This window comes from Trifolium pratense, linkage group LG5 (genome assembly GCF_020283565.1).
Source record: "Trifolium pratense cultivar HEN17-A07 linkage group LG5, ARS_RC_1.1, whole genome shotgun sequence".
Lineage (NCBI taxonomy): Eukaryota > Viridiplantae > Streptophyta > Magnoliopsida > Fabales > Fabaceae > Trifolium > Trifolium pratense.
Window position 1 is genome coordinate 14767649 of NC_060063.1, and position 25513 is coordinate 14793161.

The 25513-nt window shown below is 37.8% G+C and overlaps 1 long non-coding RNA gene across 1 annotated transcript; it reads left to right on the forward strand.

The window, feature by feature from the left end:
• Positions 1-21630: 21630 nt before the first annotated feature.
• LOC123887080 lies at positions 21631-23920 on the forward strand. Its single transcript, XR_006801339.1, has 3 exons — positions 21631-21790; positions 23034-23093; positions 23765-23920. It is a non-coding gene; the product is annotated as an uncharacterized LOC123887080 (long non-coding RNA).
• The last annotated feature ends 1593 nt before the right edge of the window (positions 23921-25513 follow it).

A 25513-nucleotide genomic window follows, 5' to 3' on the forward strand; every position in this document is an offset into this window, starting at 1 on the left:
ATAACTCCTCCTTACTAGAAACAACTGAAATGCCTATCCTAGGTGATTTGGATGACACTCCAAAGTACAGATAACAATTCAACCATTGGATATAGGTTGAAGCAACGCCAATGTTCATAATCCCATGAAGCTCTTTTCACTACAACAGAACAAGAGTTCTATGCTCTCACAGACTTGATAATATCAAGTTAGAGTAAACAACCTTCATCCTGTTTAAGAGAAATACCACCAGATATATTGAGAAAAATAAATTCTCATTATAAAGATGTCAAAACATTACGCCTGACATGTCTTCAAGGTCTCCTAGCTTCAGATTAAGGACTCCTCATTAATAACTTCTCAGAGCACTCTAGAGAATTATACATTCTCCCCTTCAATAGTTGCACAACTTGTGGTTGGTATACGCAAGTTACTCTCCTCCAAACAGAATCTGTTTCATGGCCATAAACAAGATTCCATAAATCTAGCTCCTTTGATCAGAAGGATTCTCCAGATGTCAGAGAGAATATCCTTGATATTTGAGCTTGACCTCCACATAAAGAATCTGAATGAGATACCTTTATCAAGCTTCCTTAGGAAAAGCAAAACACACATCTGCACTACCACTTACTTGGATCAGAAATAAACTCACCAAAGAAGTCAACCATAAGTTTCTAGTGTAAAAATAGATCCAACAAGATTTTGCATACTGCTGGTCAGATGTACCAACATCTGGGAGCACATCAGTCACCTTCTCAAGGACAATAATAAGAGATCCTTTATCAAAGCCACTGGAGGTTGGCTTGTAGGATTGAAAGCAAAAATAAATTGCTCATAACTTCCATCAGACCTCTCTTCAACAAACTCATATGTGAGTGCCTTTATGAGTGGACTTGAGATCACCCTCAAGTATCATTGGCATCTCCAACAAGTTAGTTGAACCTCTCCAGAGGAGAACAGAGTGTTGCACACTCACAACCACCAGGAGTTTTCCCATCATATATATGCAGCAGAATTCAAACCAGAAAACTCCTCAACAAACTTCAGGCACACCATAATGACCTTTGCACAAACTCCACACTCCAGGTGCAACAGGTTAACATAGGTTTGAAAATAAATCAAACCATACAGCAGCTCAACACCAAATCTACACACTGTGCCATGAATAGTCCATCCTCCACTTCTAGGGACCATTCAAACAAATATGAACTTCTCCAAGTCCAAACAACTTTTCAGTATTCCTTACTTGTTCATAACCAGAAAGTATCTTCCCTAGGATCTCACCCAGATACAGAACAGGATGTCTGCTCTAATACCAATTGAAATTCTGGTACACATTAGACAAGTGTTGTCCACGATGTTCAGACACTTGTCGTAACACTTGTCTTAACAGAGAGAACAATAAAGCAGAGCATTAAAAACAGATACAGAAAAGCATAAATAACACACATAATTGTTAACCCAGTTCAGCCTAACAGCCTAATCTGGGGGATACCAATCCAGGAGGAAATTCACTATCAGCAGTATTAATTCAGAGCCAAACTCCCCCGTTTACAACTCCTCACTTAATCCCTACCCAATGACACTTCTACCTAGGAACTCCTAGATATGAGACCCCGTCTCACTCCCCTCAACCTTACAACCAGTAAGGATTTCAATAACAACAGAATGGAGACACTCTCCTTGAAAAAGATGAAGACACACTTCAAAGACATTAACACCTAGCCAACGACTAAGTTCACAATTTGGAGTTGCTTAAAAGCTTCCTCCAAGTACAATACTCAACTCATTACCTACAGGTTTCTAAGTGAGGACATAGTGACCATCTCATAATCTGAGTGGTTCACTTTACACCAACTCTCCTAGAGAGTGGCTTAAAGAAATGAAACCCTTAAAAGACTACATCTTTAATATTCTATTTTAGCTTCAAGTTTCGGTGTTTAAAATAGGGTTAGCAGCACCCTTTATATAGCACAGCCTCGTGGGCTTTTCACAATGCTTCAGCTCCAAAAAAATCTTCTAGATACAAAATATATATTTTTACCAAATCTTTCTTTGCATCAAATATTCCTCCCATAAATATATTTGTTGTAAATATATTTTAAAATTAAATCTTCTAATCTTCTTGAAGCACAAAGATTTATTTGAAATAAATCTTTTATATTTTCTGCAGCAATCTTCACAAGATATATTTTTGAAACAAATATTATATTTTCTAAAAATATAATTCCTTTAGAAAATAGAACTAGGGTTCAGCTGCCTTCTGAAACACATTGATCACGTGCGCCTTGTTGTATAAGAAACCATGAAATAATTCTTCAATCAAATCTTCGAAAGATTGAGTAGAAAATAAAAACGCTAGCTGGCGCGCACAGTGAGACGGACAGGTGTTGTTCCAATGTGTACCCACATCTGTTGCAACACTTGGTGTAGGCACATATGTCTCAACACTTGGCTAAAAGATGTTTTTGCATAATGTAGCCAACATACAAAAACCCAACAATATATATAGCTTGGATTGTTGGTTGTTGTGATTAGTGAATTGCTTTAAGACTTTGTTCAAACTTTCATATAAAGTTACTGTTTAGTTATGTTTACACCAGGCGTAATAATATATTAATATTGGTATGATCAAACATAACTTTCAATTATATATTATTATTAAGATCATATATGATCATTAGAAAATCAATGTTGAAGTAGAATTAATTCATTAAACTGTTAATATGGAAGAATTAATTTTAAAAATATAAAATATAGGAGGGATACCAAACAACGATGAAACATTGGAAAAAATTATATTATTGTTTACATTTTTGTATAGGACAATATATTAAGTGCGTACAAGAGGTCTTGCAATCCCAATACAAGTATAAATTCAAAAACATTGAAGATAAGTTAATCAATTAGAACAAATCTCCATAACTGAACCACATGCCAAGATAATCATTTAATATAATCAAATACATCTAAGTGTTTAATTATTTGGTGACGTGGTTTTTAAGTAAGATAGTAACTTTAAGTTATTTATCGAGAGTTTTAGTTAACGCGCGAGTTAGTAGTTAGTGAGAGTTAACGCGAGTTGGGCCAAGTTAGTGGGCTTGAGGCCCAATGGGCCTTGTCTCATGAGAAGGGGGCGGTTTATATAGCCCATTAGAGAGAGAAAGTCTCATTTTTCTCTTGTTCTTGTGAAGTGTAGAGAGAAGGAAGAGAAGAGGAGAGTTAGGGCAAGAGCTTGGAGGAGGGATTTGAGGAGCAATCGTTGAGCTTTCGTCGATCCAAGGTAAGAGAGTAGATTTCATATTCGTGGGTGATACGAGGAAGGGGAGAATGTCGATTTCTCCTCACCCGAACTTCCTCCACCCCATTTTCGTTTTAGTTGTGAATGGATTTTCTTAATGGAAATCGATTCTAAGGTTCATAGCATGTTTAACATGCTCTTATCATGATGTATGAACGAATCTAATGGATAAAAACGGGATTTATAGAGGTTTAAACTCAAGAACATTGTGTTCTTGAGTGTTTTGAGTAAAAGTGGTAAATCTTTACTTTTTCGTAGTAAAAATGGTAGATCGGTGAAATGAACCGTCCTTTTGTGTTTAGATATGTTTGTTACACTTGAATACAAACTCATTTGGGGTTTATAACATGAAAAATGGGATTTTTGGGTGATTTGGATTGAAAAACGTGAGTTTTGAGCATTCCTGACAGGAACCGTTCGCTACGGCTCGCCAGGAGCCAGTGTCCCACTGGTGTGGTTCGCTACGGCTCGCTAAGCGAACACGTTCTGTTGGATATTTGAATTGGCTTAATTTTGCTAAAACAAATATACTAATAAGATGTTGGATAACATGTTACAACATCATATTTATTCAAGGAAATCTCGCGCATTTATGAGAGCATCTGCTATATATGGAAATCCACTTAAAGAGCACGCTCAATGGAGATTTGATCTGATCAGGTATTTTAAGGATAAGATAAGACTTAATGGTACAACGGTATGATCACAATTATCCTATAAAGTCCTTAAACACTTTTGGAAAGTTTCTATACATTCTTGATGAAGATCAAAAGAGAATCAGATCACCTTTTATGAGCTACAAGGAGCGTCCTATCAGTAATGAAGAAAGAGGAGCGTGCTAGATCATTATATATACGAAGACCAAGCTCAAGACTATGTATCTCATTTTGAAAAATATTAGTTCACATATTGAGTCTTTGTTGAGTCTTTTATTGTTTGATTGTAATTCTTGCTTGTGGATTCTATAACACGAGTTAAGAAGTAAGTTTATTATTTTAAGGTGACTCCTAAGCTTTGAAGTACGGAGTTTACCATGTGTGATTCACTTGAAGCTTTTAAGCAAGAGTGAAGTGTTGTCTTGACAAGTTGTCACCACATCTTTCCAAACATTGTATAATCAACACAGGTTGTGTTGTGTGAGTGGAAGTGAGATGGGATCTCATGTCTAGGAGTTCCTAGGCAGAAGTTGCATGAGTAGTGTCGAGGTTATAAGGCGTAAACCAGGGGTTTGCTGGAGGTCTTAGTGTAAGGCGTAAATCCTAGGGTTTGCTGGAGGTCTTAGTAACTAGAGCTATTAGTGGATTTCCTTCCTGGATTGGTATCCCCCAGAGTAGGCAGTTGGCTGAACTGGGTTAACAATTACTTGTGCACTCTATTTATTTTCTGTCAGTATTTTATATGATATGTAAGATGTGCCAACAATAGAAACAACATTATTCATAAAGTAGTTGTTGGAACATCTTCGGGAACATCATTCTAGTGATACCAGAATTTCAATTGGCATCAGAGCGGGCACCCTGTTCTGTTATTTTTGGGTGAGCTCCAAGGAGAGTACTTTCTGGTACAATGGATAAAGAAGGAGGGTCAGTGTCTAAACCCCCCCTACTGACAGGTCCTGAGAACTATGATTATTGGAAATCTAAAATGGAGGCTTTCATAAAATCAATTGACAGCAGGACATGGAAGGCTGTGTTACGTGGATGGGAACCACCAATGGTTCTTGACAAAGATGGCAATAAAACTGATGTCAAGAAGCCAAATGATGAATGGACTAAAGATGAGGATGATCTGGCACTTGGCAACTCCAAAGCCTTGTATGCTATTTTTAATGGTGTGGATGCAAACATGTTCAGGCTTGTTAAGAGATGTATTACTGCTAAGCATGCCTGGGAAGTTCTGAGAAAAGCTCATGAAGGAACATCAAAAGTTAAGCTATCTAAACTTCAGATGCTCAAAACCAATTTTGAGAATCTCAGAATGAAGGAGGAAGAAACCATTCATGACTTTCAGATGAATGTGCTTGATTTTGCAAATTCGTTTGATGCACTTGGAAAACCTATCTCAGATGAGGAGCTAGTTGGAAAAATACTCAGATCTTTGCCTAAAAGATTTGATATGAAGGTGACAGCTATTGAGGAGGCTCATGATCTTTCAAGTCTAAATTTAGATGAACTCATAGGATCACTTCAGACCTATGAAATTGGCCTAAACAGAAGAAATGAAAAGAAAGATAAGAATCTAGCCTTTGCTTCAAAAAGTACTGCTGATGACTTACAAATTGAATCTGAAGGTGAAGAAAGCTTGGCTGAATCTATGGCTATGCTTGGAAGACAGTTCAACAAGTTGATGAAAAAAGTGGATCAAAGGCACAAGCCAAATGGTCGACTCAACAACAACAAACAGTCCAGCTTTCAGAAAAAGACAAATGAAGATGAAAGAGGAGTGAAATGCCATGAATGTGAAGGTTTTGGACATATCAGACCTGAATGTCCAACCTTTCTAAAAAGACAAAAGAAAGGTCTTGTGGTTTCATGGTCTGATACAGATTCAGAGGAGGAAGAATCTGCCAAATTTGTTAATGCCTTAACAGGAGTTTGTGAATCTGACTCAGAATCATGTGATGAGGAGGTAACATATGAGGAACTAGCTGCTACTTATAAAGATCTTCATACTAGAAGTATAGAAGTTTGCAAAGCATTAGAGAAACAAAAGAAGATCAATGGTAAACTACAAGCTGAGAAAAATGACTTACTCATAAACATTGATAATCTCAATGCTAAGGTTGAAGATCAGAATAGTCAAATTCAACAGCTGGAAATGGAGAAGACTAACCTCCTGTGTAAAGTTGTTGAACAGAATGAAGAAGTAACCAAATTAAATGCTGATTTAGATCAAGTCACTAAAGTGGCTAAAATGATGACCAAAGGTACTGATGCCTTTGAGGAAATGTTACAGAGACAAAACTATGGGAAACCTAAGCCCATTGGTTTCGAACATGAAAGAGTAAAGCAGCAGATGAAGTTCAACAATGCTACTATACATACTCCAATCAGCAGCACGTTTGTGTCAGGAGGATTGTCGCAACATCTGATAGGACATTCTATGCCCAGGTTCTATAACTGGACATGTCATCATTGTGGCAGGAAAGGACACATTAGGCCTTTCTGCTATAGGCTGCACGGATATCCAAGGAGAGTTCATCAAGAATTCTATACTCCTGTCTTCCCTAATGTTACGACAAGACAAGAATGGAGAGAAAAGAAGAAGATCACAGGTCTAATAGCCCATACATCCTTGAGAGCTTCTTCAAGAGAAACCTGGTACTTTGATAGTGGCTGCTCTAGACACATGACAGGTGTTGAACATTATCTTGAAGACTTGAAGTCATATGCTACCAGTTTTGTAACCTTTGGAGATGGAGCTAAAGGGGAGATCAAGGGAGTTGGCAAACTTGCAAACCATGGCTTACCAAAGCTAGATAATGTGTTGCTTGTAAAAGGGCTTAAAGCAAATCTAATCAGCATAAGCCAACTTTGTGATCAAGGCATGAAAGTTAACTTCACGAAAGCTGAATGTCTAGTTACAAATAAGCAAGGAGAGTTGTTAATGAAAGGAGTAAGGTCAAGAGACAACTGCTATCTCTGGATTCCTAAAGAAGAAGATGTAGCAACATGTCATATTAGCAAAGAAGATGAGGTAAAGTTGTGGCACCAAAAACTTGGCCACCTGCACCTTAAAGGCATGAAGAAGGCAATAGCTAAAGAGGCTATCAGAGGACTTCCAAAGCTCAAAATAGAAGAAGGAAGTATATGTGGTGAATGTCAAATAGGGAAGCAGACAAAGATGTCGCATCCAAAGTTGCAACATCTGACCACAACAAGGGTTCTAGAATTACTGCACATAGACTTGATGGGGCCAATGCAAGTAGAGAGCCTTGGAGGAAAAAGGTATGCATTTGTCATGGTAGATGATTTTTCAAGGTTCACATGGATTGAATTTCTAAAAGACAAATCTGAAAGTTTTGATGCATTCAAAGAACTTTGTCTTCAACTCCAAAGAGAAAAGAACTCTGCTATTGTTAGAATACGAAGTGATCATGGTAAAGAGTTTGAGAATGCAAGCTTTCTTGAATTCTGCATCTCTGAAGGAATCAAGCATGAATTCTCAGCTCCAATCACACCTCAACAAAATGGTGTTGTTGAGAGGAAGAACAGGACTATACAAGAGTCAGCCAGAGTGATGTTGCATGCAAAACATCTTCCATATCAATTCTGGGCTGAGGCTATGCATACTGCTTGTTATATTCACAATCGTGTCACACTCAGAACTGGAACTTCTACTACACTATATGAACTGTGGAAAGGCAGAAAACCAACTGTCAAACACTTTCATGTGTTTGGAAGTAAGTGCTATATCCTATCTGATAGAGAGCACAGAAGAAAAATGGATCCTAAAAGTGAAGAAGGATTGTTTCTTGGGTACTCAACAAACAGCAGGGCTTACAGAGTTTACAACCAGAGAACTAAGGTAATAGTAGAATCTATCAATGTTGTGATAGATGATTTGACATCTACTAAAACATCTGATACTGAAGATGATGTTGCAACAACTTTGCCAACATCTGAAGAAGTTGTAGCAGAAAAAGAATCAGATTCAGATGATGAATCAACCATTTCTACACCTCGTCCAGTAAGTAAAGTTCCTTCAATAAGAATCCAGAAGAATCATCCCAAGGATCTCATCATAGGAAATCCTAACCAAGGAATTGCTACAAGAAGGACTAATGAAGTGGTTACTAATTCATGTTTTGTTTCAAAAGTTGAACCTAAAAATGTAAAAGAGGCCCTCACTGATGAGTTCTGGATAGAAGCCATGCAAGATGAATTAACTCAGTTTAGAAGAAGTGATGTGTGGGATCTTGTTCCTAGACCCAATGGTGTTAATGTCATAGGCACAAAATGGGTGTACAAGAACAAGTCAGATGAAAATGGTGTTGTAACAAGAAACAAGGCAAGGTTAGTAGCTCAAGGGTACACTCAGGTTGAAGGGCTTGATTTTGATGAAACATTTGCGCCTGTTGCAAGACTAGAATCTATTAGGCTACTTCTTGGTATAGCATGCATCTTCAAATTTAAGCTGTACCAAATGGATGTCAAGAGTGCCTTCCTAAATGGGTATCTACATGAAGAAGTTTATGTGGAGCAGCCAAAAGGTTTTGTAGATCCTGCTCATCCTGATCATGTGTACAAGCTGAAGAAGGCTCTTTATGGACTGAAACAGGCTCCAAGGGCCTGGTATGAAAGGCTGACAAATTTTCTTGTTAGTCAAGGATACAGAAAAGGAGGCCATGACAAAACCTTGTTTGTTAAAGAGCAAGAAGAGAAGCTGATGATTGCCCAGATTTATGTTGATGACATAGTATTTGGTGGAATGTCTGAAAAGATGGTGCAACATTTTGTACAACAAATGCAATCAGAGTTTGAAATGAGTTTGGTAGGTGAGCTGACATATTTTCTTGGTCTGCAAGTAAAACAAATGGAAGACACCATATTTGTCTCTCAAAGCAAGTATGCGAAGAACATGATCAAAAAATTTGGAATGGACACTGCAGCACACAAGAGAACACCAGCTGCTACTCATCTAAAGCTAACCAAAGATGAAAATGGCATTGATGTTGATCAAAGCCTATACAGGAGCATGATTGGCAGTCTATTGTATCTTACAGCTAGTAGACCAGACATCACCTTTGCTGTGGGTGTTTGTGCAAGATATCAAGCCAAGCCAAAGATGAGCCATCTTGTCCAAGTCAAAAGGATTCTAAAGTATATAAAGGGCACCAGTGATTATGGAATTCTGTACTCCCAGACAAAGAATTCAACTTTGATAGGGTATTGTGATGCAGATTGGGCTGGAAGTGCTGATGATAGAAAGAGTACCTCAGGAGGATGTTTCTTTTTGGGTGATAATTTAATCTCATGGTTCAGCAAGAAGCAGAATTGTGTGTCTCTATCCACTGCAGAGGCTGAATACATAGCTGCAGGTAGCAGTTGTTCACAGTTGATGTGGATGAAACAGATGCTGAAAGAATATAATGTTGACCAAGATGTCATGACATTATATTGCGACAACTTGAGTGCAATCAATATATCAAAGAATCCAGTTCAACACTCAAGAACCAAACACATAGACATCAGGCATCATTTCATAAGAGACCTTGTTGAAGACAATTGTGTGGAACTCAAGCACATTAGTACAAGTGAACAGCTAGCTGACATTTTTACAAAGGCGCTTGATGCTAATCAGTTTGAATTTTTAAGGGGCAAATTGGGAATTTGCCTGCATGAAGATGCATAGCAGTTACAGCAGTTGAGGCGTGCAAAAGGAAACCGTTTTCTCTCCCATCATTCAATGCACGCTAATTTAGGGAAATCATTACAAACTTCCCTTAAATGTGTCTGTACACGCAATCAATACACTTTCATTAAAAACCTAATTTTTGATCGTGAACCCTATTCAACTGCTTCTCACCACAACCTTCATCCATTCAACTTCTCAAACTTCAAAAACCTTCATTCAAACATGTCTGAATCATCACAAACTACAAAGTCTGGCCGTTCTACTCGATCAAAGGCAAAGATCGATTCCTCGAAAGATCATCAAGGACGCCGTCCCTGTTACGACTGTTCGTGCTTCCAAACCCAAAGCTCAAACAAATGTCGCTGAGAAGAAAGGAAAAGAAAAATCTGTTGAGAAAAAGGAAGAAATCGTCAAAGTAAGTGATGCTATCTCTCCTTTGGGTAATAAATCTAGTAAAGGAAGTTCTAAAAGAAAAAGAAGGGATTACAAATCTAAGTTTTCTCTGTCTATGTCTGATTTAGTGTTTGATTCGAATGTTAACACATCCGAGAAAGCAACCGAAGCAGAATCTCAGAACCCTAAATCTGTCTCTGAAGTTGTTGAAACACTTATTTCAATTGCTGGTAACCCTAATCAAGATAATTTGGGATCTGATGCTGAGAAGAGAGATCTGAATAATATGCCTGTTGATACTGAGATGGAAGACACTCCTACAGAGGTTGAGCCTAATATTGCTGAGAAATCACCAACAATTGCTGAGATGGTGGCTGAAAAATCAACCCCTGTTGTTACTGAAGAAGTTGTTATGAAGGATGTTGAAACATCCTTGAATGAGAATGAAGAAGTTGAAACTGCAACTGCTGAGGAAGAACCTGTGAAGGAAACTGTTGCTGAAAAGGATGTTGAGACAACTGCCACAACATCTGAGTCCACAGATGAAGAAACTGGAACTGCTGATGAGGATACTTCTGATAATGAAGGGGACACTCAATCTGAAGAAAGTAACCAGTCCATCCCTACAGATGAGCAAGAGGTTGAAGCTGACAAGCCTGCAGAACCTGAGAAAGAAAAAGAGAAAGATGTTGTTGATGTTGATGATTATGTCACCACCAAGACTGCTGAAAAATCAACTGGTGGTATAACAAAGAGATTGAGAAGCTATACAGGGAAGGCTGTGGCCACTGCAAGCAAGACTCCTGCACCAAGAGTGAAAACAAAAGGTGTTGGACCAGTCAAAGGTTGGAGCAAAGTTCTCTCCCCTCCTGCCAAGAAGAAGGAGACACTGAAGAGAAAAAAGGAGTCATCCAATGACTCAGATTATGATGCTGCTGAAGATGTTGCTAACATCTCATCTGCCAACCCTAAGAAGACTACTGTGAAGAAGGCTCCACAAGGTGTTGAAGAAGCCCCCTGTGACAACATTTCCTTCCATCGTGCTGCTTTTGCACTGAGATGGGACTATATTTACCAAAGGAGATTGGCTGTTGAAAGAGAACTGACCAAAGATGCTCTCAAATGTCAAGACATCTTTGACTACATCAAGGGAGCTGGTCTGATGAAGACAGTCTGTGACTTCAGTCCCTGTTATGAGCTGCTTGTGAAAGAATTTCTGGTGAACATCCCTGAAGAATGTGATAACCCACTGAGCAAGGACTACCACAAAGTTTTTGTCAGAGGTAAATGTATCAATTTTTCTCCTGTTGTGATTAATAATTACTTAGGAATATCTATAGAACCTAAGGCTGAATTAGAGGTTGCTAATGATGTTGTGAGTGCTGAGATAACTGGTGGTAAGCTTAAGGTCTGGCCTACAAAGAAGCTAATTCCCACGAGTAAATTGAATGTTAAGTATGCCATCCTCAATAGGATAGGGTCAACAAATTGGGTGCCAACCAAGCATGCAACCAATGTTGCTACAAACCTGGATAGATTTATATATGTTGTAGGAACCAAGTTTGACTATGACTATGGGACCTTTATTTTTGATCAAACCATTAAGCATATTAGATCAACAGCTGTGAAGATGCCAATAGCATTTCCATCTTTGCTATGTGGAATTATCTTGGACCAATATCCAGACATTAAGGTTGTGACTGACACTCCCAAGAAAAGGGAATCTGGTTTTACTTTCCATCACAAGCTTTTTGGTAATCACAATGTTACTGATCATGTTGGGACATCTGCTGCTGGAGCTGGTGTTATGACCAAAAGGGAAATTATTGCTGGTTTGAAGGTTCAATGTCAGGACATTGATAAACAGCAGGCTGAGCTTGAGGAAAGGAAGAATGTGTTCCTGAAGATGATTGAAGGATTGGAAGCTGATGAGGTACCTGTGAAAGCTAGTGCAAATGTGGCTGCTACAGGTGATCAAAACAATGCAGATGAGGATGAAGGTTATGCTACTGCTACAGATGAGGATGAAGCCTCTGACAGTAGTGATGATGAATGATTTTGTAATCTGTTTAATGTTTTACTGAACTTTGTTATTTGGTTTGTGGGTTATTTGTGCCCTGGATTTTAGCACCTTCTGAGTGCATGGTCTGTATTTTTAATTCTGCACTTTGGATACTTAACTTTCCTGTTTTGGCACATTTTGTGGCTAAAAAGGGGGAGTAGTACTTTGTTTTGTTTGTTTCTGCTACATGTTGCTGTGTCTTTTGTTATGACATGTTTTTAAGTAGTAGTAAGCAAGTATTCAGGGGGAGTAAAATTTTTACCCTGCGATGATGCACAAGCTGATGAAGTCAGGGGGAGTTTGCTACTGAATGGATGCTGCCCTGATTGGACGAACATGTGCTAGAAGATGTGCTCCCATATGTCACAACACCTTTGATGACATATGATATATGTTTTGCTCTGATACCACGTTTTATTTTGCTTGAGGCAATTTGATGATAACTCCGCTGCTGCTGCCTCTGATGCATATATTTTCACCTATGTGAAATTTTGTTTAAATGATGCTCTAATATTCCTTCTTTTGTGTGACCATGGTGATTTGAAGGATTGCGCTTTTCATATCTCTCAAAGGTAATGGCCTGAAATTGTTTTAGCCAAAAATTGCCAAAGGGGGAGATTGTTGGATATTTGAATTGGCTTAATTTTGCTAAAACAAATATACTAATAAGATGTTGGATAACATGTTACAACATCATATTTATTCAAGGAAATCTCGCGCATTTATGAGAGCATCTGCTATATATGGAAATCCACTTAAAGAGCACGCTCAATGGAGATTTGATCTGATCAGGTATTTTAAGGATAAGATAAGACTTAATGGTACAACGGTATGATCACAATTATCCTATAAAGTCCTTAAACACTTTTGGAAAGTTTCTATACATTCTTGATGAAGATCAAAAGAGAATCAGATCACCTTTTATGAGCTACAAGGAGCGTCCTATCAGTAATGAAGAAAGAGGAGCGTGCTAGATCATTATATATACGAAGACCAAGCTCAAGACTATGTATCTCATTTTGAAAAATATTAGTTCACATATTGAGTCTTTGTTGAGTCTTTTATTGTTTGATTGTAATTCTTGCTTGTGGATTCTATAACACGAGTTAAGAAGTAAGTTTATTATTTTAAGGTGACTCCTAAGCTTTGAAGTACGGAGTTTACCATGTGTGATTCACTTGAAGCTTTTAAGCAAGAGTGAAGTGTTGTCTTGACAAGTTGTCACCACATCTTTCCAAACATTGTATAATCAACACAGGTTGTGTTGTGTGAGTGGAAGTGAGATGGGATCTCATGTCTAGGAGTTCCTAGGCAGAAGTTGCATGAGTAGTGTCGAGGTTATAAGGCGTAAACCAGGGGTTTGCTGGAGGTCTTAGTGTAAGGCGTAAATCCTAGGGTTTGCTGGAGGTCTTAGTAACTAGAGCTATTAGTGGATTTCCTTCCTGGATTGGTATCCCCCAGAGTAGGCAGTTGGCTGAACTGGGTTAACAATTACTTGTGCACTCTATTTATTTTCTGTCAGTATTTTATATGATATGTAAGATGTGCCAACAATAGAAACAACATTATTCATAAAGTAGTTGTTGGAACATCTTCGGGAACATCATTCTAGTGATACCAGAATTTCACGTTCGCTACGGCTTGCTAAGCCACCGTGACAGCACAATACTTTGCTGTTTTGAAATTTGAATGGCTTCTAACATGTTATATTATGTATTTTACCCAGTTTTTCGCGTAGATTCCGATTCCGGAGTTTGTTTTATGATAAAATGCATGCTTAATACACTTTACTTATATTATTAGTATTGTGTTAAAAATGTGAGTAAATGCATTGTATGTGTTGATGATTGTTGATGATGTTTGTTTAAATATCAAAGAAGTATATTAAGGTGTTAATCAACTTAATAAAGAAGTATATCGAATTATGTTATTCGATAAAGACGTATATTAAGGTATAGTGTTATCTTAATAAAGACGAAATGTCGGATAGTGTTCCTCATTATAAATGACGAGCAAAATGCTAATTGTGTGAGTGTGAATTCATGAATTACATACATGCATTCATGAATTGTTGATGCATATTGGATATTCCAATAAAGACGGATATCGGATTATATTTATCCGATAAAGACGAATATTAGAGGTGAGATACTCTAATAAAGATGATGGTACCACATGCATTAGATATGTCTAGGGGACATAGCATGAAGATTGTGGCATTAGATTGCATTAGGATATGTGTACATTATTTGATATTTGATATGTGACACATATGTTTGGAAGACGTGATAATTGTATATATGTGTTAGACTTGTTTAGGCATGGCAAAAAAACCCATATCCGCGGGTACCCACGCAAACCATACCCGCTTTGACGGGGAAAACCCGAGTTGACTGGGTTTGGGTTCGGGTTTGGGTTTTCCCCGATTTCAAAATATGGGTTTGGGGCGGGTAACGGGTACATTGATACCCACCCCGAACCCGGCCCCGAACCCGGCCCGCTTATACTAAAAATTAGATTTAATCTCTTTTAAATTAAAAACTCTTAAATTACGTTCATATATTTATTTTTTATTTTAATTTGAGTATTAAACAAACAATTTTCTCTATTTTTTTTCTTTATTTAAAAAAATATTGTCGAGAGAAAATAATTTTGGACATTTAACTTTTTTTAATAAAAAAATACTAAAATATATTCTAAATTCATGTGGAAAGAGGCGTAATGGGAATACCCGAAACCCGATGGGGATACCCGATCCCCGTTGGGTATGGGTTTGGGGTTATCATTTTTATCCCCGCTCGAATTTGGGATGGGTTTGGGGAAACCCGAACTTTATGGGTTTGGGTTTGGGGAGGGCAAAACCCGTCCCCGCCCCGCCCCATTGCCATGCCTCACTTGTTGTATGTGTTGATTGTCCGATGATTATAAATGTAATTGGCTTCGAGTTCTTGAGGATTATGTTTGATATTTGATTATAACTTCTTGTAGTTTATAATTAAATGAGATTAATGAAGTATATGCATGATATATGAATATGCATGAATGTTGATGAAGTGTCTTAGTATAATTTACTTACACTTGTATATTTTTGAGTATGTTGTCTAACTCTCTTTTATGTGTTATGTGCTGGACCGTTGGGGGTCCAGATTCACAGGTTTTGTGGTATTCGATGTCGAGTCGTTGGTGAAGCTCAGCTCTGATTGTGACACGGGAAAAAGGGTTGTATTTAGACTATAGAGTCTTTATGGCTTTTGATATTTATTTGTAAAACTATACCTTTTGATAAAGAGGATTATTTTGTATAAACACTGTTTTTACTAATTAATTACATTAGTACTATTTTGATGAAGAATGTAATACTCGAACCACGACTTTTATAATATCAAACATTACTTTTCCGTTGCGTATTTTTTTTTTTTTTACTAAAGGTAGAAATATATAAATAATGGGTTTGGTTGTTACAATTGGTATCAGAGCCCCGTTGTCTTCGGACTGTGTGGGTTATGTGTCGATCAGAGCAGGTCTGTGCAGTCAGACCAAGTGAGTGTTGTGTGTCAGTCGTGTTTGTCTAACAATTTTGTTGTGTTTGTTTTGTGGAATCACTTATGCTGTTCATTTAGGAACTATGAGTGGTGCAAATTGGATTAGATTATCCATTCTTTTTGTGAGTAGTGGTGTGAGTGTTATACTTCTATGTTTATAATGGTTGTATATGATTAGAGTTTAACCTTTGTGTAGTTTAAACTTGGTTGGTTGATGCTTATTTGCTAATTGTTGACGATCCGACATGATATAAAACTGCATGTGAGGATCCGGCATGATATAAAACTGCATGTGACGATCCGGCATGATATAAAACTGCATGTGGTAATGATTTGAAATAATTTTAAAAGAAAAACTAATGTTATTTTCTTGATGTTGAAGATTTTGGTGAAAATAGAGTTATTTTCTTTGAGTAAGTGAAAATTAAATTTTCAAAATGGTGAGAAGATTAGGATATTAATGTGTCCTAGTATGTGTTTGTTATATGTTTTGTTTATAACATGTGCTAGATGATTACTAGGAACTTGAATTGTCATGCGTTTTATGAGTAAAAACATGAAGATCTCATAATTCTATGTTGTGATTGTTGATGCATGATTCTAATTGTACTTTCAAGTCTATAATGATGTTAGATGCTTGAAGTTTTGAATTTTGTGGATCGGTGAGTCGAGAAAACGAGATTTTAGTGGGCGTAAGTTCAAAACCGTAGCAGAGCACCCTGATTTTTGGATGTGCTCGCTAGGCGAAGAATGAACCTCGCTGAGTCTCGCTAAGTCTTGCTAAATCCTGTGAATGTTTCTGACTTGTCTCGCCGGGAGCTCGCTAGTTTTGCTAAGCGAGGGAGCTAGACAAGAATTTTATTTTGTTGATGTCTTGCCCTAAGTTGATTATATGTGAGATTCTTGTCTTCTTGTGTTTGTTAGGACTAGAATAAATGTGAATATGAATTATTGCTATGCAATGTTCATTTTTCTTGTATTGTTTTGATTTCCTAACTTTGAAAAGTGAGGGAAGTATAGGTTACTTGGATGCTTGCATGATTTTGTGTAAGTGTTTAGGTATCGTGGGTTAGGTTTTGTCCCTTGTATGCGACATGCGTGTAAACGATGTTGATACTAGTTTCTTCTTAGGAAGAATATATTTAGAGACGATAGAACCGTTAGGTGTGAGCACCAAAAGTTCTAGTGGAAGAGTGTAGGTGGGTTTGAGATAAGTGGGGGAGAAGATTGTATCCCTGCGAGATGTTTCAAATGTGAGAAGATGAGATGAGTAGAGATGTTCTTGAAGCAGAATATTCAGGAATGGGGGACGTTGTTCGAAGTGGAATGAATGAGAGCAACAAGTTGTGAAAAACTACTAGAAGGGAAGTTGTCAGACCAAGGTTGAAGTACCTGTTTGATCGGAAGGAGTCGAATATGAGGAAGAGGAAGTGATTAGGATTCTTGAGAGGTGATGATTTTGAAGTAAGTTGTCATCCAAGTGGATCGGATGTTGTAGCGGATTCTTGAGTAAGAAGTTTTACGTGAGTCGTGCATTTGGTAGTAGGTTGAATTGGTTGAACAAGTCGGAGTTCTACACCTAGTGTGCGAGGTGATTTCTAGAAGAGGTTTGAGAAGCATAGAGAAATAGATGTGAAGACTAGTGAACCGTTGAAGTTAGTTAATTGAGGAAATTAAAGGAAGTAGGTTTTAAAGTAGATGAGAATGGAATTGAGAAATATCATAATAGGATTGGTATGCTTGTTGAATCGTTGGAAGTAAGGGTTGTATGAATAATCGATTTTATTCAAAAATGAAACTAGGATAACGATTCGAAGGATTTTGTGAGAGGCTTGTCGAAGAAATAGTAATTGGATTTGGATAATGACCGGACAGTTAGTGTCACGTGTTGAACGAGAACGTAGAGTCTTGGAGGTTGAGATGAAGCTAAGTGAGTAGTAACGTCTTAGAATGATTAGAAATAAGAAAGTTAGCCGTTGAAGAACGTGCAGAGAATGAGTAATACGAGGTCATGTTGGAAGTGACTTGTGTTAGGTGAGAATTTGCGAAAAGGATTACCGCACATGTGAGTAGATATTGTGTTGGCTTCGAGTTCTTGAGGATTATGTTTGATATTTGATTATAACTTCTTGTAGTTTATAATTAAATGAGATTAATGAAGTATATGCATGATATATGAATATGCATGAATGTTGATGAAGTGTTTTAGTATAATTTACTTACACTTGTATATTTTTGAGTATGTTGTCTAACTCTCTTTTATGTGTTATGTGCTGGACCATTGGGGGTCCAGATTCACAGGTTTTGTGGTATTCGATGTCGAGTTGTTGGTGAAGCTCAGCTCTGATTGTGACACGGGAAAAAGGGTTGTATTTAGACTATAGAGTCTTTATGGCTTTTGATATTTATTTGTAAAACTATACCTTTTGATAAAGAGGATTATTTTGTATAAATACTGTTTTTACTAATTAATTACATTAGTACTATTTTGATGAAGAATGTAATACTCAAACCACGACTTTTATAATATCAAACATTACTTTTCCGTTGCGTATTTTGAATTATTTTTTTTACTAAAGGTAGAAATATATAAATAATGGGTTTGGGTGTTACAACAACAACATGACTAAAACGACATTGCTACTAATAACGAACAACAATTTAAGACAACACTAACGATAGTCCAATCTTAGTCAAACTAATTAGTTTACTCTTTTTAAGAGCGACCGACCAATACCCGAAATAGCACCGACTCAAGTAATTTAATTAAAAACTAATTTACAATTTTAGTTAGAAAATTAACTCAATTTAATGGACAACAATTATAAAATAATTTCAAATCCAGGAATTAGAGAGAGTGAATCACGCCAGAGGGTTCTAAAATATTTAAAATATTGTACATAATGTTTTCGGAAATTTTCACGAAATTATAATATTTTTAATCACATTTTTACTCCCAATAATCTTGATATCCAATACCTGCCTTGATCTCTGGTCGCAAGCCATTCTCGAATTTGACGCACTTCGACCTCTCATTCTCAGCATTGTTGTAGTGGGGACAATATCTTATCAGGTCTTCAAATTTGGCAGCATATTCGGCCACCGACATAGTACCTTGGCTCAGCCCCAAGAATTCCATCTCTTTCTTGCTCTGAACATCAGCAGGGAATTACTTTTCCAAGAAGGCCCCTTTGAACCCGGCCCGAGTGATTAGGATGCCTGCCGCTTGCATTCTCTGCCGCGCGTTGCCCCACCAGCGGTCAGCCTCCCCATTCAACATATAGGTTGCCAACGTCACCCTCTGTGCGTGTGTCGATGCCATAACCCTGAATATTCTTTCAATCTCCTGAAGCCAATCCTTTGCACCCTCAAGATCATACATCCCTTTGAACGTGGGAGGGTCATTCTTCAAAAACCTATCCAGCCTCTCTTCCTCCGCATTACCCTGAATATTCCCAAAGGCCTAGGCAATATTATTCAACGCGTTTGCAATAGCTAGGTCATTACGTCCGGCCATTTCTCCACACAAAACCCTGAAAAACAAAAGTTAGAAATGATATGACTTGGTCTGATTGGACCGACCTGCTCTGATACCAAGTTGTAACACCCTTAATTTTTACCCTTTAATTTTATTTGTAAAATGTCTCTTAATAAAAATGCAGCGGAAACAAACTCATAAAATTAATTTGTCCAAAGGATTCAAATCACTAAGGTAAACACCACGGTTCAATTTAAAAATTCGTAAAGCAATAAAACAACTAAAATAAAATTTAGAGTTCCCCCATAGGACTTCCTAGCAGAGCGACTCAATTATTGAAAACGCAAAAGGAAGACAACTCCTAATGCCATCTCCGGACTCTCAGCTAAGCATCATTGTTTACCTGAAAACCTACGATTGCACATCGTAGGGGCGAACCAGAAAAGGGGTGAGTAACAACATCACACAATTAACTGAATTCTATAGTAATATAAGAAGTAGCCAAACACATGGTAACAACAAGCAACATATTATCCTTTTGGACGACTGAATACGCACACAACACAACTCTTAGATACCACAACTCAATAAGCTAATACACACGCGCTACCAACGATTCATCAACTTCATTGCTACATCATTACTACACCATTATCAATATATAATTCGATATCATTATTGTTAAGAAGTGCTAATTCATCTTGAATAATAGTTTGTTAGATGTTATTAGAGTTAGTTACAACCAACTTATTAGTTAAAAGTTTGTTAGTAACTAACTAGGTAGTTAGGGAATTTGGTTAGGCCTAAGGGATGAGCTTGCTTGTTACACAAGCCACCCTATAAATGCAATTAGTGCATTCATTTGTAATCAATTTTTTGTGGCCCATTAAGGAATAATAAAATCCTCTATTTCCCTAAGTTTTCAAGTTCAGGTTTTAATCAATTTCATCAAGAAAATAGTTCATCTTGCATATCACAGTTTTTTGCAAAACAGTTAGTGCTCAAGCTCAAGCCTGCGTGCCTGCTGAGCTTGCTTGCATCTTGCGTGCGCCTGTGCCTGCATAATCAAGCTTGCTGAGCCTGCTAAGCCTGCAGCTGTGTAGGTGAACCAAGCCAATCTTGCTTTTGCTGCGCCAACAATTGGCATCAAGAGCCTGGTTCAATCACAGGAACAAGAGGGAATTAGTAAGGAATCAAGTGGAGAAACACAAAGTGAGCTGTGTAGATTGATTTCTTGAAGATTCAAGATGAACACCCAAGGTTTTGGTACAAACATTCTGATTCTTGATGGAAAGAATTGGGATAGATGGAGTGTAGTGATGAAGTCCTTATTTGGAGCACAAGAGTGTCTTGAGGTAGTGGTGAATGGATACGATGAGTTGGGAGCAAATCCAACTAATGATCAGAGAAACACATACAAAGAAAACAAGAAAAAAGACTGCAAGGCTTTATTCTATATCCAGTAGAATTGTGATGCACAGCATTTTGAAAAGATTTCAAAATCAACTAAGTCCAAAGAAGCTTGGGATATACTTGAGGGTTACCATGATGGTGGAACCAAGGTCAAGAAGGTGAAATTTCAGGCCTTTAGGAGGCAATATGAGTCTATGGTGATGGAAGAGGATCAAAAAGTAAGTGATTTCTTCTCAAAACTTCTTGCACTTGTTCATCAAATGCAAAATTGTGGAGAGATTGTCACTGATGAAATGGTAGTAGAGAAAGTGCTTAGATCCTTAACTCCAAACTTTGATAATGTAGTAATAGCTATAGAGTATGTGAAAGATACAGCTACTATGAAAATTGAGGAATTACAAAGTGCTTTGGAAGCACATGAGATTAAAGTTCTCAGTAGAGGTTCAGAAAAGAAAGATCAACAAGCCTTGTGTAAGACCCGTAATTTCACAGTTTATTTTGTGTAAGGAAAATAAATATTGGATAAAAGTTTTAGGGTTTTTGTTTAAGTCGTTTTGTATGTATCGTTGTAATAACGGCATTTTTGGCTGAGTTTAAGTCTGTTTTGTGCTCGTGCGCTGAAAAGGCACAGACTTTTGGGCTGTAATCCTCTTTTATGTATGAGAAGGTTTATGCAAATTCAGAATGACGAGTTTTGGATTATTCTCGCTTTTGGAAAAACGAGTAGAAATTTTACCCGCTGACGTAAAATTTTACGGTTTCTGAATTCAGTAAAATTTTGGGTGGAAGTTTTATATATCTGCGCGAGTTAGGATATGTCTTGAGAATAATTTTCGAGAGTGTGGAAGAAAATTACAGTCACGGAAAAAGATTCGGCGATAAGTTTTGGAATTATTTTAAGACGGACTTCCGTTCCGTAAGTTTTCTGTTTTTACGAGTTTTGCTCGTCGCGGCGCGCGAGAGCTTTGGGGCGTGAGAGAAAATATCTAGATATTTGTTAAAGTAAAATGGTTGGCTAGGATTGGCCTAGAGTTTTGTCTTTTGAATCAAGTGGCCATGATGGAGCAAGACCACTTTTGTCATATGATTTGTTTGGTAGACTTTTTAACTTAGAAAAAAATTGCAAAGCTCTCTTCTCTTCCTCTCATAAACCGACCTCTCCTCTCTCACTCACCCTCACCATTGAAATTTCCATTTCTCATCCATTCAAGCTTGGATTTGTCTCTTTGGAACTAGGAACTTGCAAGGAAATCACTCCTCTTAAGGTAACTCATCTTCTCCGTGATTTTGTGTAGCTAAAAGTCATGATTCCTAGAGTATTTTAGAGATTTGTCATGACTTGTTCTTGAGTAAATTTTTCTAGAATAAGTTTTGGGTGTTTGTGGTTCTAGGGAAGTGTTTAGGTGTAGTTTATAAGCTTGTTTAAGCTTGGCACATGTTGGTTTCCATGGTGATTAAAATTTTCATGAAATCTTTTGTTAGGGTTTGGAAAATTGATTTGAAATGCTCATAACTTTGAAAACTTGTGTTGTGCTTTTATTTTTGGTGTTGTTTATGAGCATTGTAGGGAAATGGATGTTAGGAAATGGCTTTGATTTTGTGAAACAAGGAAAAATATTTTTGTGTGTGTTCTTGAGGACTTTATGAACAAATTTTTAGAAATTCTTGTTTTGACCCTCAAAATGAATTGGTTGATCATTTCCATAGGCTTGTGAACTATTAGAGGCTTGCTATGTATTGGCATTGGAAAAATTTTGGGTATGGTTCACATTTTCAAAACTTTTGGTCATGTGAAATTTCGGAAAAGTGTGGGAGAGGTTTCAAAATTGGCTAGGGCTTTGAGGGAGGCACAATGGTGGCCTAGGGTGAATTACCATGCAAAAAGTTTTGGGTAAAAAATGGTTTTGGTGTTGTATGTGTGTTAAAGAACCAAAAATTGAATTTTCGTAATTTGAGGCTTTGCCCGGAAAATTTTTTGGGGCTTGGATTAGTGACTCGGGGGTATTATGGGATATTACCATGCCCTCGGAAGCGAAAAATTTTGAGCGGAAGTGCCACTTCCATTTTCAATGGCCGAACCTCAATGGTGTTTGGGAAAAATGATCATGCTTTGATGAAATGATCATAGGTGGGTCAAAGTATGATTATAGAATTGTATTTGGAAAGAAAAACTTGAAACTTGCGACGCAAGAAAAACTCGATTATTTTGTCGAGATATTTTCGTAAAATTTTTAGGTTGTTTTCAAGTGTTTTGGTAGTGTGTGAAAGTGTCCTTTGAAGTTTAAAACCATAGAGAGCAATGGTATGCTTTGAAAACGAAAATGTGTTTGTTTTGTGAAAAATAGTGTATTTAACTTCGGGAATTTTTAATCACTATGGGGAGGACTCGGAAATAATATCCGAGAGTGTTAGGAAGTGCCTTAGACACCTCTAGACCTTTGTTGATAGGTTTAGTTTCGTTAAGATATTTTGGGAGAAACTTATGCATTGTCCGCTCGTTATTTTTAGGAAACGCGAAACGGTAGATAGTGTGAAACGTTGTGGTTGTTGGTTGGAAGCATTGCCGAGGTAAGGGCACCGTTTTTATTTCCGTATTTAAATTCCGTCGATAGCATTAGGGTATGCTTTCTTGTTGTGCTTGGTTGCTTGCTTGTTGTGCTTTCTTACATATAATTTGGTTTGGAATATATGTAATGTGTTGAAATGGCATAGATAGGGGTATCGTATGCTCATGCACTCATAGTACGTGGTTGCGCGAGTGGACCGCGGGGTGTGACGATCCTGTGACGGGGTGTCCACCTTAATCCTTCGGGATCTTTATTGAGTCCCAATACGTGACGATCCTGTGACGGGGTGTCACGGAGTGTGACGATCCTGTGACGGGGTGTCCACTCTAATCCTTGAGATTGTGTTGATGATAGTAGAGGTAACGATCCTGTGATGGGGTGTTGCTAGAAACCTACGACTCTCCTTTATGAGAGGATATTTCCGGAAATAATTCATGCATGTAACGATCCTGTGACGGGGTGTTACCGTGGCGATCCTGTGACGGGGTGCCACACTCATTCATTAGAGGTTTGCATTAGGCTATGTGCGCATTTTATTTATTATGCGTGTGTTGAGGAAAATGATAAGTGTTTAGCCGCTTTCTATTTGGTATTTGGTATTTGTATTTCCTGTTTCCAGATGGTGACCATTGCTTTGTATGTGATAAATGAACGGGTTATCCCCCACCTTAGATGACGGAGAGCCTAGCGAGACTGTGGGTCGTGTGGATGGCGAGGACTTCGTAGATTATGCCGGAGAGTAGATGTTAGCACTTGTTAGGCTACATTTTGGTTAGGCTTAGGGCCTAGTTTGTATTTTGGATGACTGTATGTCTTATACATTTATACTCAGACACGTTTAGTGCCTTTTGGCCTTGTGATATATTCGGTTCATAACTCGTGTCTTTTGGTTGATGAACTTAATGTATCCACTTTATGTAAATTATTCAGGTACACACTTTGCTTCGAGGAAGCCCTGTAATATAATGTGTTGATGTTATATTTATTTTCTATTGAATGACGAATTGCCGAGATAGCTGCGGGCGTTCACGCGTGCCATTTTATTTAAGCGTGTTGTTTTAAAAAAAAAAAATAATAATACCCCTTTTTATGTTTTGAAAAACGGGGTGTTACATTTTGGTATCAGAGCTCAACAGTAGATCTTCAAAGGGAAAGTGTGTACGTGAGTTAATAGTCTGAGGTCAGTCAGTTAAGATTAGAGTCGCGTCGGTTTAGCGAATCGTTAGTGGGTAGTAGTGAGTCTTGTTTGCTAGTTAGTAGTGTATTAACTCGTTTCGTTAATGTGTGTCTTCAACCAACCATACCGTAGCTACTTTAATCCTTATATGTTGGATGTGGAAAATTCCGTGGAATTGGAAAAGGATTTGATTAAAAGATTTGGTAGTTAATACAACATGTTTACATTGTTTGGTGATGATTCAGAATAGGGATTTTCTGGTCAATTTGATATGTTTGCCCCTTAAGTCTCTCGAGATCATTCTCGGGATGGATTGGTTATCTTACCATTATGTTATTTTGGACTGTGCCCGTAAATTAGCCTTTTTCCCCGAACCGGGAGTTGCTAGATATCTGTCAGCTAATAGGCTTGTAGTAACTATGAGAAATGGGGAAACGGAGTTTATGTCACTTTCGAGTATAGAAGTCACCTCGGGCATTATTGTGGAAGATGTGCGAGTAGTTCAACAATTCCAAGACGTTTTTCCGTTGGAAATTCCAGGTTTTCCTCCGATCCGAGAAGTGGAATTTTTTATTGATTTGCATCCGGGAACGGGACCGATTTCGGAGTCTCCTTATCGAATGGCTCCATCTGAGCTAATCGAGTTGAAAAGTCATATAGAAGACTTGTTGGGAAAGGGATTCATAAGGCCAAGTGTATCGCCGTGGGGAGCGCCGGTTTTGTTGGTGAAAAAGAAGGATGGAAAGTCACGGTTATGTGTAGATTACCGGAAGCTCAACAAGGTGACCATTAAGAATCGTTATCCCTTGCCACGAATCGACGATTTAATGGACCAATTGAAGGATGCGTCGGTATTTTCTAAGATTGATTTGAAGTCGGGTTACCACCAGATAAGGGTGAGGGATGAAGATGTGCAAAAAACGGCATTTCGTACGCGTTACGGACATTATGAATTTTTGGTAATGCCATTTGGAGTGACAAATGCACCCGCTATTTTTATGGACTACATGAATAGAATATTTCATCCGTTCTTGGACAAGTTCGTCGTGGTGTTTATTGATGATATACTTGTATTTTCGAAGAGTGAAGAAGAGCACGAAGAGCATCTTCGCCTAGTTTTGCAAGTTTTGCGCGACAACAAGTTGTATGCTAATCCGTCAAAGTGTGAGTTTTGGATGGAAAAAGTGAATTTTCTCGGCCATGTTATATCAAAAGAGGGAATAGCTGTAGATCCAGCTAAGATT